Raw genomic sequence first — 11,292 nt, 5'->3', positions numbered from 1 at the left:
AGGGTAAGTCACAAGACATGGAGATCAGGTGGATTCCAGATGTATGATGTTTCAGTCAACAATTCAAAAAGTATCTATTTACCGAGACATTTCCTTGACTATTGATACCCATTCATTGCAATTGATCTTATCATTTTGTTCTATTGATCTGGCTTTATTCTGATATTTTGTTCTTGTTTTGTTTGTGAATAGCCTTGGTAGTTCCTTTTGAAATGTAAGACAATATATAAGTTCTTTTAATGAAATAAATATTTATTTATTTATTTTAGCAAAAAAAAGTTCAAATTCTCCTTGGAAGCTGATCCAGTTAGAATATTTTATACAATGAAACTCATCTCAAGATCCCTAGGAATGACACTTGGGGCAAAGACAATATAACAACTTGTTTCTTTGTTTTAATATTAATATAATTTACATTTCACCTTTTCAGCATACAATAGCATTCAAGACAGCTGAAAATGCAATAAAATAATAATAAAGCATACCAAAACCCAACAAACGTTGAAGTTTTGAAAATATTGAATGCAATATTGAAGTCAAATGTTAATAAATTTCTTTCCATCCTAATGCATGCTCTACTGGTTTTCATGCTTATGTAGAGTCTGCCTATTGGTAAGCACCAGGGACATCAGGAACAGCCAGCCTCCCACTGATTTTATAATTATTCTGGAAACACACACACACAGAAAGAGAGCCCCCTGTTGGTGTTTTTTACTTGGGTGGGGAGGATAGGTGAATCAACATTCAACTTACTGGTATGCCTGCGTGTAAATCAAGTTTCAAAGCTAATATCACTCCAAGGGCAAACGAAATCACTGTAACTGCTATTAAAATCCTGTGCCCAACAATTGTTACCCAACAATCTGGTCCAAAAGACAATAAAAAATATAGCAAGGTATGGTTGGGCAGACCAAAGTCCACCTAGCTCAGCATTCTGTTTTCAACAGTGGTCAGTCCAGTACTTCTGGGGGAAATGTATATTGGCAGTAAAATGTAAAATCACTTACATTCTGACTGCTTGTCAGCTTGCAGATTCCATTTAACCTCATTTTCTATTCTAAATATCTCAAAGTCAAATTAAATGTGATAGCAGTGAGCCCAGGTCATGGTCTGAAGCCCATTATTCAGCAACTATGCAGGTTTGTCCAGGGTCTAGATGAGGCATTGCAGGTCCCTGGGGGAAAGATGAGTTGTTATAAATACAATCAGTAAATAGCTGTGACATTGACAGATCCATCTCTTAAAATGTGGGCCTTACGCAATTATGCATAAAACAGGTGTAAGTGAGGTCAGTCTGATGAGAAAAGGGGCGGCGGTGGGGGGGGGGCTATCTCTGTGACCAACATAAATCTCTTCACAACCCTGCCCCCTGGCACTTCTCTCTAGCTAGGCTCACTTTTGGAATCAGATCCACTTAGAGGGGAAAGGGGAAGAGGTTAAGTGGTAAACTATGGAGAAGTAAGCCTCAGAAGAACATCTCCATGTGAGCTTTTGCTACATCCCCTGTCAGGGAACTGCCGTCGGAGCGGGAGGCAGAGAGGAGGCTCCCGGACGATGGTGGAGAAGGTCCTAGTAGGAGGAGGGATAGCCCATCCGCTGGGGGAAGGTAATCAGTGCAACACCAGTGGAGAAGGGAAGGAGATGGAGGAATCGGAGAGGTGGCTCCAGGACTCTTCGCAGGAGACCAGCGGAGAGGGTACTAGTACTCCGTTGCCCACACCCACCTTGCGCAGAAAACTTTCGCGCAGGCAACGGGGGAGGAGACTGGGCATCAAACAGCTTCTATGCTGGAAGCGGTTTAAGAAACGCCCACTGACGGATTCTGCCAGCGACTGAGGCAGCCATGGAACTTGAGGCTGTCCAGACAGAAAGGGTTCAACCATGCAACCTAGCCAGGAGTAAAGGCAATTTACGCACGAGCAACCCCTAGAACCATTACATCCCCATTTAAATGTGTGTGCACAAACTCACACAGTTTAATTATTAAAAGTGCAAAAAGATAAAATGATCAAATCAGATGAGCTACCAAACTAACAAGCAATTATTACAGAAGGTCATATTTGGGTATAAATACAGAAATACAACAAAACTAAAGCAAAAAAAAACATTAGGAAATGCCCCTTGACACTACTATTTATTGGTATTTTTCCTGCATTGCAGGGAGTGGGACTAGATGACCCTCAGGGATCCTTCCAACTCTACAATTCTACGGTTTGTTAAATTTATTTTTCATCTTTATCCATCAGTGAGCTCAAGACAATGATGAACTGAGAAAAACAATCCATACTTGAATCATGATTGCAAGAGACTCTTGGTTAGAGTGATAGGTCTGCCATTAGCACATCTAGGTTGGGTCTTAAAGACAAGGTTGTCCCACTGCTATAAAAATAAACCTGATTTAAGCCTCTATTGACTACCCAGAAAGCGTCAACAAACACCTTGATACTTGGATTGTTGTTAGCATCCCCTTTCCCTAGTCATTGTGAATTAAGTGGTTCTCACCAAGGTGCCTCTCCATTGCCTTCTCACAGTGCCACAGTCAATGCGCACATGTATAAAGTAAAAGGCTAATACTTCTCTTGATATCCAGCTGATATATTATTCATTTATAAAAGTTTTTTAAAAATAAAATATCTATAACCAAATATAGATGCATCTGGATGATATTAAAATGTGATGTATCTAATATCTGTATCTCTTGATTCATCACTTGTGATGTTAATGAAGAAATATAACCTCATACTAGAGATAAAGGACACATAAATTTGGGATTGGGCTTCTTAATAGGACAGTTAATCCATGTATAATCCTTCCTTAAATTAAATTCCAGTGCAATGTGACAGGATCTTCCTTGGAATTAACATTGCAATCTTCTGATCCATCTGTGAGTTCACACTTATTAGTGCAGAATTAGATATAAAGCAACTACTGTGGTCATGCAGATCATTAAGGATCTGCACAGAACACAAATCTCTGCAGTGAACTGGCAGGTTTTTGTTCTTCATGTGTTCACTTCTCATTTTTTAAAGGTACAGCATCCTTTTAAAAGTGCCAGATAAAACTTTGATGTTACAGTTGAATGGAGTGACATTTATTGCAGATGGTTTAAGTAATAAAACATGACAAGCTATCTAGATACACTGATTAATGACAACCTCAACTGTGCAGTAATTTGAAGATGGATGCTTTGAACATAGAAAAGTATTTTTTTCCTTGTGTTTTTCACTCAAACACTTCAAAAAGAGATTTTCAAATTCAACACTTTCCCCCCTGTATCTGCTTCACACATCCCATGAAAATATTTTAGCAATCATTAGCATAAGTACAGTTAAAACTGTATCTGAACATAAGTTCATTTAACAGAAAATCAAAACTGTATTAAACTCTCTGTTCTTCTACATGTTTTCTCCTGAAAAAAATGTTTGTTTGTGACCTGAAATCTAGATGCATCATTTCAAGACAGCTAGTCATATGTTTGAAGGAAATCCCTACACATCTTAAACCAAGTACCGGTAAGTCAGTGAAAAGATCATGCTAGGTCCTTTCACACCCACACCTCAACACCCACAAACCCTTAGGCTGAAGGAATAGATTTTCAGAATAGCTTTACCATGATCTGGTGCAAAATAGGCTATGGGTATGTTTAACCAGAGGGACGTGGGTGGAGCTGTGGGTTAAACCACAGAGCCTTGTTGTTGTTGTTTAGTCATTTAGCCGTGTCCGACTCTTCGTGACCCCATGGACCAGAGCATGCCAGGCACTCCTGTCTTCCACTGCCTCCCGCAGTTTGGTCAAACTCATGCTGGTAGCTTCGAGAACACTATCCAACCATCTCATCCTCTGTCGTCCCTTTCTCCCTGTGCCCTCCATCTTTCCCAACATCAGGGTCTTTTCCAGGGAGTCTTCTCTTCTCAAAACCACAGAGCCTAGGACTTGCTGATCAGAAGGTCGGCGGTTCAAATCCCCACGACAGGGTGAGCTCCCGTTGCTCGGTCCCTGCTCCTGCCAACCTAGCAGTTCGAAAGCATGTCAAAGTGCAAGTAGATAAATAGGTACCACTCCGGCGGGAAGGTAAATGGCATTTCCGTGCACTGGTTCACCAGAAGTGGCTTAGTCATGCTGGCCACATGACCCGGAAGCTGTACGCCTACTCCCTCGGCCAATAAAGCGAGATGAGAGTCGGTCACGACTGGACCTAACAGTCAGGTGTCCCTTTACCTTTATGCTTAACCAGAGCTGGCCCTTCCAAGATTCAGAGTGAGGCAGCTGCCTCAGGTGGAAAATTTTGTGGGGCATATAGTGGCTAGGAATGTGTGCCATGAGGTCTTAGCTGCTTACAGTCCTAGGGTGCAGTGGAGGATTCTATTCTATCATGAGTGCTGAATTCAGCTACAAGTCTAGTCAGATTTTGTGCACAGTATGAGGAATGCACCAGCTTGTCTTTCGCCCTGGGCAGCAAAATGGCTTGGGCCAGTCCTGTGCTTAACTATGTGCAACAGTAAAAGCCTCTTCACTGAGGTCAGAATTCAAAATCTTGAAAATACACATAGACTGCCACCCACTGTCCTAGCTCTATTGCTTGAAATTAACTACTGAATTAACAACCTAATTCAGTCTGAATATGTAAAGGTAAAGGTAAAGGACCCCTGACATTTAAGTCCAGTCGCGACGACTCAGGATTGCGGTGCTCATCTCACTTTACTGGTCGATGGAACCGACATTTGTCCACAGACAGTTTTTCCGGGTCACGTGGCCAGCAGGACTAAGCCACTTCTGGCAAACCAGAGCAGCGCACAGAAACGCCGTTTACCTTCCCGCTGGGACTTTGATGTGCTTTTGAACTGCTAGGTTAGCAGGAGTAGGGACCAAGCAACGGGAGCTCACCCCGTCACAGGGATTCAAACCACCGACCTTCTGATCGGCAAGCCCTAGGCTCTGTGGTTTAGACCACAGCACCACCCACGTCCCATATGTAGTATGTCTATATAGTTGAATGGGTTTTCACTCAACTAAATACAAGCACTCTTCCTTAACTAGGTGAAATTGGATGCAATTATACATATTAACATTTTAATGTTGCTCTGTTTTTGCAATGTTTTATTAGTGTGCAAGCGCCTGTCTTCAGTTACATACAAGGACAGAAGCAAGGGAAGTACTGCAGAATGGAAAGCTGCAGAAAATGTGCATTCTCCAATTCTATAATTTAATTTTAGAAATTTCCCTAGTTTAACTGGAATTCAAGAGTGGAACTCGGGTCTGAGAGAACCAAAGGGGAAATAAATGAATGGAACTTGGCAAAATCAGTCATTCCTAACCAATAACTGTACATCCTGAGCTTATGGATGACACCCCTGAGGCATCACACTGTCAAATGCCATGCTAGAAATGGTTTGGTGTCACCACGTATTGAACTAATGTGTAACTCCAGGTAGAGGTTAAGTATTCCTCGTACCACTTCCAGTGCCCTACTGTTATGTCACAGAAATTAGCAGATTACTAGCTCCAGGAGACCAGAAAGAAAGAAAGAAAGAAAGAAAGAAAGAAAGAAAGAAAAGATTTAAGTTGTAAGAGAGGCATGGCAATATTGAGGATAAAAAGGCTGTCCCTGATGTTTATCGTCAAATTCAATTACTCTGGGAAATATGTTTAAAACATTGAAAGTCTCTGTCCTTCAGAGTTTCTCTTTCTTGCTTTTTTGTGGTAGTTTTTTCATCGGAATTTGATGAGTTAGGAGTAAAAAGGATCCTTCAGTATTCACAGGCAATGCACATACATTAAAAATAATGAAATTGCTCTGCATACAGTAGCTTACCTAGCAGATTGTCACAGCGTGCCTTCTCATTAGGCTGCCTGCTTGAAGCCTTGAATCTTGGCATCAGGCAATGCAGGAATTTCCAGGTGTGAAAAGCCAGACACAGGTATTTATCTTCATTTCTAAACTGCTGTTCAGAGCACTGTGACATCCACAGAACTTTGTCTTCAACAAATATAGGAGGTCCAGATTTTCACATACTGCCAATTTCCTTCCAGTCTTTAAATGAACAGCTTAAGTTTCTCCGGCTGTTTCTGCGTTTCTTGGAGTAGAAGTGTATTATTTACATTATCTGTGATAGCTAAATGGAACTGCCATGTTAAAAGGAACCAGTTCTTTTGAGTACAAGATGCTGGGAGAAAGCAACATGGAGTCTTCCTGCCTTTGTACCCTCTTTGTGAGATTCCCAGAAGCATTTGGCTGGTTACAGCTGAAAACAAGATTCTAGATTAGATGGGCCATTGAATCTTATCCTGTTCTGTTAAAGTACTGTGGTGAATGAAGAGCTAACAAGGCAGAGGGCCTTCTCGGAAGTGGCGCCCATCCCGTGGAACGCCCTCCCACCAGATGTCAAGGAAGTAAACAACTATCTGACTTTTAGAAGACATCTGAAGGCAGCCCTGCTTAGGGAAGTTTTTAATGTTTGATGTTTGATCATGTTTTTAATATTCTATTGGGAGCCGCCCAAAGTGGCTGGGGAAACCCAGCCAGATGGTCAGAGTATAAATTATTATTATTATTATTATTATTATTATTATTATTATTATTATTTGTAGTGACGGTCATCTGCTTCCCAGGGCTGTGGGGAAAATAATGCTTCTGGGCCCGGGCACATGGCTTAATCCATTTCAATGCCTTATCCACCAACAAGTGGTGACAATTGCTATAAGGTACTCAAAACCCTCCCGATGGGCCCAACGTACCTGCAGGTAAATCCCTCCCTGGCCCTGAATGCAGTGATATAATATTTCCATAGCATGGTCATACACAAAATCTGCCTGCCCACCTTTGGGCAGGGCCATATGCTACATAGGGTGGGAGAGTGGTGAATTATATGCTAGGGTTGCCATATGTCGGGGAAAACCCAGGGCCAACAGGCCCATCTGGGCATTTTTACTTTTTTGAATGTCTGGAGTTTGGGGGGGGGGGTAAATTTGGGGGTGGGTGGGTTGGGGGGCCTGCACATGCTCGGAAGGGCACTGTGCCCTGGAAGCAGAAGCGCTACAGCAGAGTGAGGTCATCGCATCAAAGATCAAGCAGGGTCCTGCACCCGCTTGGGCTGGCAGGGCTCAGGCTTGACTGACTTGTGCTTCTGCTTCTCTGCAGACTGCAGCCACTGTCATCTCAAGCCAGGGAAAGAGGCACGTGGGGGTGGGGGTGGCCCCACCCATGCCCACACACCTCTTTCCCTGGCACAGGCTGGCAGCGACTTGGGCTGTCCTCTTTTTTGCTCTTCAAGATCTGAAAACCCTATTATACGCCCAGTGAGCAGACCTGTGAAGACAAAGAGCTGAAGTCTTCACTCAGGTCTGCTATTAAGATCCTCCCACCCCCTGCTTGTCTGTGACATGTCCATTCAAATGCAGTTGCCACTCACCGGATCACAAGAAGTTCTTGTGTTTGTTTGTTTTTTCTGCTGTTGTTAAGATGGCCAGGGTGGCAGCAGTGGCAGTGACTTCTTCTCATCAAAATCTTGCAACATCTCATGCACTCCATGAGCTCTCATAACAGCTCTGTGAGAGCTCACAGGAGCTCTTGAAAATATTGTGAGATCTCACCAGAACCCACTGCTATCGCTGCTTCATAGGCACTGCCACACGACCCGGGTGGGGGAGGAATGAGGATTAGGTGGGGAGGCACCTTCTCATTTCACCTCAGGCAGCGAAATGGGATGTGCCGCCCCTGAAAATGACTGATTGAAGTCAATGAACCTCTATAATGCTTTTATCCTAAATATCAAAATAAGCAGTTTAACTGGATTCATAGCTTACCCTCCAACATTTCTCTGATGAAAAGAGGATGTCGTACTCCATCCTCAGCAACATTCATCATCTGACTGGGTTGCCCCAGCCACTCCGGGCAGCTTCCAACATACATAAAAACATAATAAAACATTAAAGATAAAAACTTTCCAATACTAGGCTGCCTTCAGATGTCTTATGAAGGTTGTATAGTTACTTATCTCCTTGGCTCAGGGCTCACATAACTCCATACCCTCCAATATTTCGCTGATAAAAATAGGGACATCCTAGGGAAAAGTGGGACTTTCCAGGATCAAATCAGAAACCAGGATGGCTTCTGTAAATCTGGGGCTGTCCCTGGAAAATAGGGACACTTGGAGGGTCTGTCATAAGAAGTTGTTTCTTAGTGGAAGCCACAGTAAATATCAAAAATCTGTGATTTATGCATATGTATTTAATTTAAAGCATTTGTATACCACTTAAGCCTCATTCTGTGCCCAATAAGTGCAGTATGTCTTTGCCCGGCGGCGCTGGGACCATCAATGAGCAATTTTGGGTCATTGGTGGACAGGTCTGGAAACAGATTTTTTTCCCTCTCAACTTGATGGGCACTTGGTTGGGGTTTTTCCTCACCTTTACCCCAGTGAATTTATGGCCTTCATTGTTAGGCAAGGAACATTGTTTGTATAAGGGTATTGGGCAGGATCAGAAGGGTATAGGGGGCCCCATATGGACTCTGAGGGGAGGATTGACCACGACACCCCCAAGCTCTGTATTAGAGCATCTGCCTGGCTGGAATCTGCACCCTGGTTGCCCAGTGAGACCTTGCTTGTTTGGCTTGCACCACGACAAGGTTCAACACTGGCCGACTCTTGACATACAGGTTTGGAGTGGTCCAAACCCAGCAGATCCATTCCATCAACATGGGGCTTATGGAATGATGAACTGGATCCTGGGACCCAATGCCATGCCAACCCTCCCCCCGCCTGCTGCTGTCAATAAACGTTTGGCCTGATTTTATCCCACCAATGTCGTACAGTCTTGTTATTTTGCTGCTTTCATGGGTCACACAATGCACCTGGCCTGGGCACTTACATATCTTTAAGAGCAATGTTGAATAAATCTACCATAAATGCAGGATTGCACAGACACTTTTAAAAGAAGGTGAATGCCAATCTTAAAAAACAAACAAAGAAACTGAGAATACAGAGCACTATAATTCCTGAATGAGATTATCTGAACCCATACCTGTAGGTTGGGACAGAAGCCTCTGTAGATGGCCCAGATGACAATCTTACTTGACATAGCACTCTGCCCATACTTCTGGACCTCTCAGTAGCAACTGATCTGATAGATGACCAGAATGTCAAAGATGGATTGAATTGGGGACACTGATTGGCAGTGTTTCTGTTCTTACTTGAGGGTAGTACAGGGTGTCTGCTGCTGCACTCTGTGGAGTCCCAACATATGAACTTAGTTTCATTCACACATGAATGGTATTACAATGATGAGCATGCAAAGGTGAACCAGACCCATGCTGAAAGCTGAACCAGTGCTGCCTCTACCTTAATACCTTCACCGGCTTTCCAGATACAATGCTCAACAAGGAAATCTCAAAATATTTCACTTATAACAAACTCTTTGAGCTGAAGAATTTAATGAAGAGAATAAGGATTTAGTTGTGCATTATGTAATCTAACTTGCTCTCTGTCAATATAATTTCACAACAGAGATGATCAGAAATAAATAATGAAACTGACCTATTTTTGATGCAAGGAAAGCCATCAGTGGTGATTTATAGCCTGGCTGTGTTTCATTCAGCAATGCAGTTAGCAATTTATAATGTTTTTGATCTGTATAAATTCAGAGTAGCCTAGACCAAAACAACCAAATACAAGCTACAATTCACAAAAGTACCCATTCCAGGAATTATGCAGACTAAAAGCTTTTTTTAAAAAAAAAAATGCCCAAATTGCAGCAGTTAGACAGTTATAAAGATAGAAATGATGCAGTTGATACTGCAAAAATCATCAAACCATGGGCAGTGTTTCAGATTTCATTTATATGAAGGTAAGGCCTGCACATAACTGTTCAAGATTTGATGATGTTATCCCATTTTTCAAGTGCTAGAAACATCACTTCTATGTCGTAACCCAAACCCTGTTCCTCAGCACTTCAGTTTGCTTTTAAAGTAATTATCATTAAAGACAATGTGGCTGAGGGTATCTTCCACCCTATTTTCCCTATTGCTCATGCTTCTTTTGGTGGTTTGGCTACCCACAACTGACAGGTGAGTTCCACCCCCCTGCCCCGCCACTATTAATTTACCCATTTGAAATTAGGAGTGAATTATTCTTGGTTAAAAATACTCATTTTTAATAATAAGTTCACTTCACTGAACATTATATTTCCTTTCTTACAAGTGATGTCCTACATTTCAAAATATTTAGTAAAATCAATAGTGTTCTGTTTTCTTAGGCTGCATAGCACTATCATTTTGTTCTAGAATCAATGGAGGCATTCCTTTTTCCACATGGTCCACACACAACCTATATCTATTGCATAATTTTTGCCCATGAGAAGCACTTCCTGAGAAATTTGTTTCACCCTGAAAATAAAAGCTCATTACAAGCTGATTCTGCATTTCCTCACAGTATGTCCATTTGTAAACAGATCTAGGCAGTCCTGGAAATGTGTGCGTGTCTAACCACACCTGCCCTGTGACATTGTGTCTACTAAGATCACAATCAGTACATCTTTCTTCAATCACCTGGGGCATGTGCAGGGAGGAAAAAACATGGGTAACCTAATCAAATGGTTTTGGGTCCTCACCCACTTCAAATGTATATCTCAAATCAATCTTATTTTAGTGTTTTGTTGGAAGCCGCCCAGAGTGGCTGAGGAAACTCAGCCAGATGGGCAGGGTATAAATAATAAAATATTATTATCTTGTTGCAAGCAGCATGTTGAGGATGAGTATTGACTGTTCGGGATTGAGGAAAAACTACATTTTTGTTCTACAAATGGGTTAGTGTGTGCCTTACTCCTTGCTTCACCATGTTGTATATGCAGCCTAACCTATCAGGAACATGTGGATGGATGTGAAATACACTAAACAGATAGGGCTGAAGGAAGAGGTCTGAACAGAGATGAATAACAAGGCATGGCAATGAGGATGATATATTACATCCACTTGCCCTGCTTGTCCCTAGTCTCTGAGGACACCGGCTGCAGCCTCTCTACTCTTGGGCTTCCCTGAGCTCAAGGCACCCAAGCCTCCATGCTCTCGCTCACTTCCTTTTAATCCTTAGAACTGTAGAAGAGGCTTGTGCTGGGCTGAATGCTGAAATGTCTAATGACTACAATTGGCTTTAGATCAGGAGTGGGAAACTTTTGGTCTTCCGCATGTTCATAGAATCATAGAACTGTAGAGTTGGAGGGTCATCTAGTCCAACCCTCTGTGATGCAGGAATCTTTTGCCCCACGTAGGGGCTTGAACCCACAACTCTGAGATTAAGA

The 11,292-nt window shown here is 42.4% G+C and overlaps 1 long non-coding RNA gene across 1 annotated transcript; it reads right to left on the bottom strand.

The window, feature by feature from the left end:
- Positions 1-593: 593 nt before the first annotated feature.
- On the bottom strand, positions 594-7,881 carry LOC310675416. Its single transcript, XR_014510128.1, has 3 exons — positions 7,804-7,881; positions 5,813-6,242; positions 594-1,174 (listed from the first exon to the last, which is right to left on the bottom strand). It is a non-coding gene; the product is annotated as an uncharacterized lncRNA (long non-coding RNA).
- Between the last annotated feature and the right edge of the window lie 3,411 nt (positions 7,882-11,292).

Source organism: Podarcis tiliguerta (genome assembly GCF_965153285.1).
Source record: "Podarcis tiliguerta genome assembly, chromosome: 4".
Taxonomy (NCBI): domain Eukaryota; kingdom Metazoa; phylum Chordata; class Lepidosauria; order Squamata; family Lacertidae; genus Podarcis; species Podarcis tiliguerta.
The sequence above is the reverse complement of the archived record's forward strand: the minus strand, read 5'-3'. Positions and strand labels throughout refer to the sequence as shown.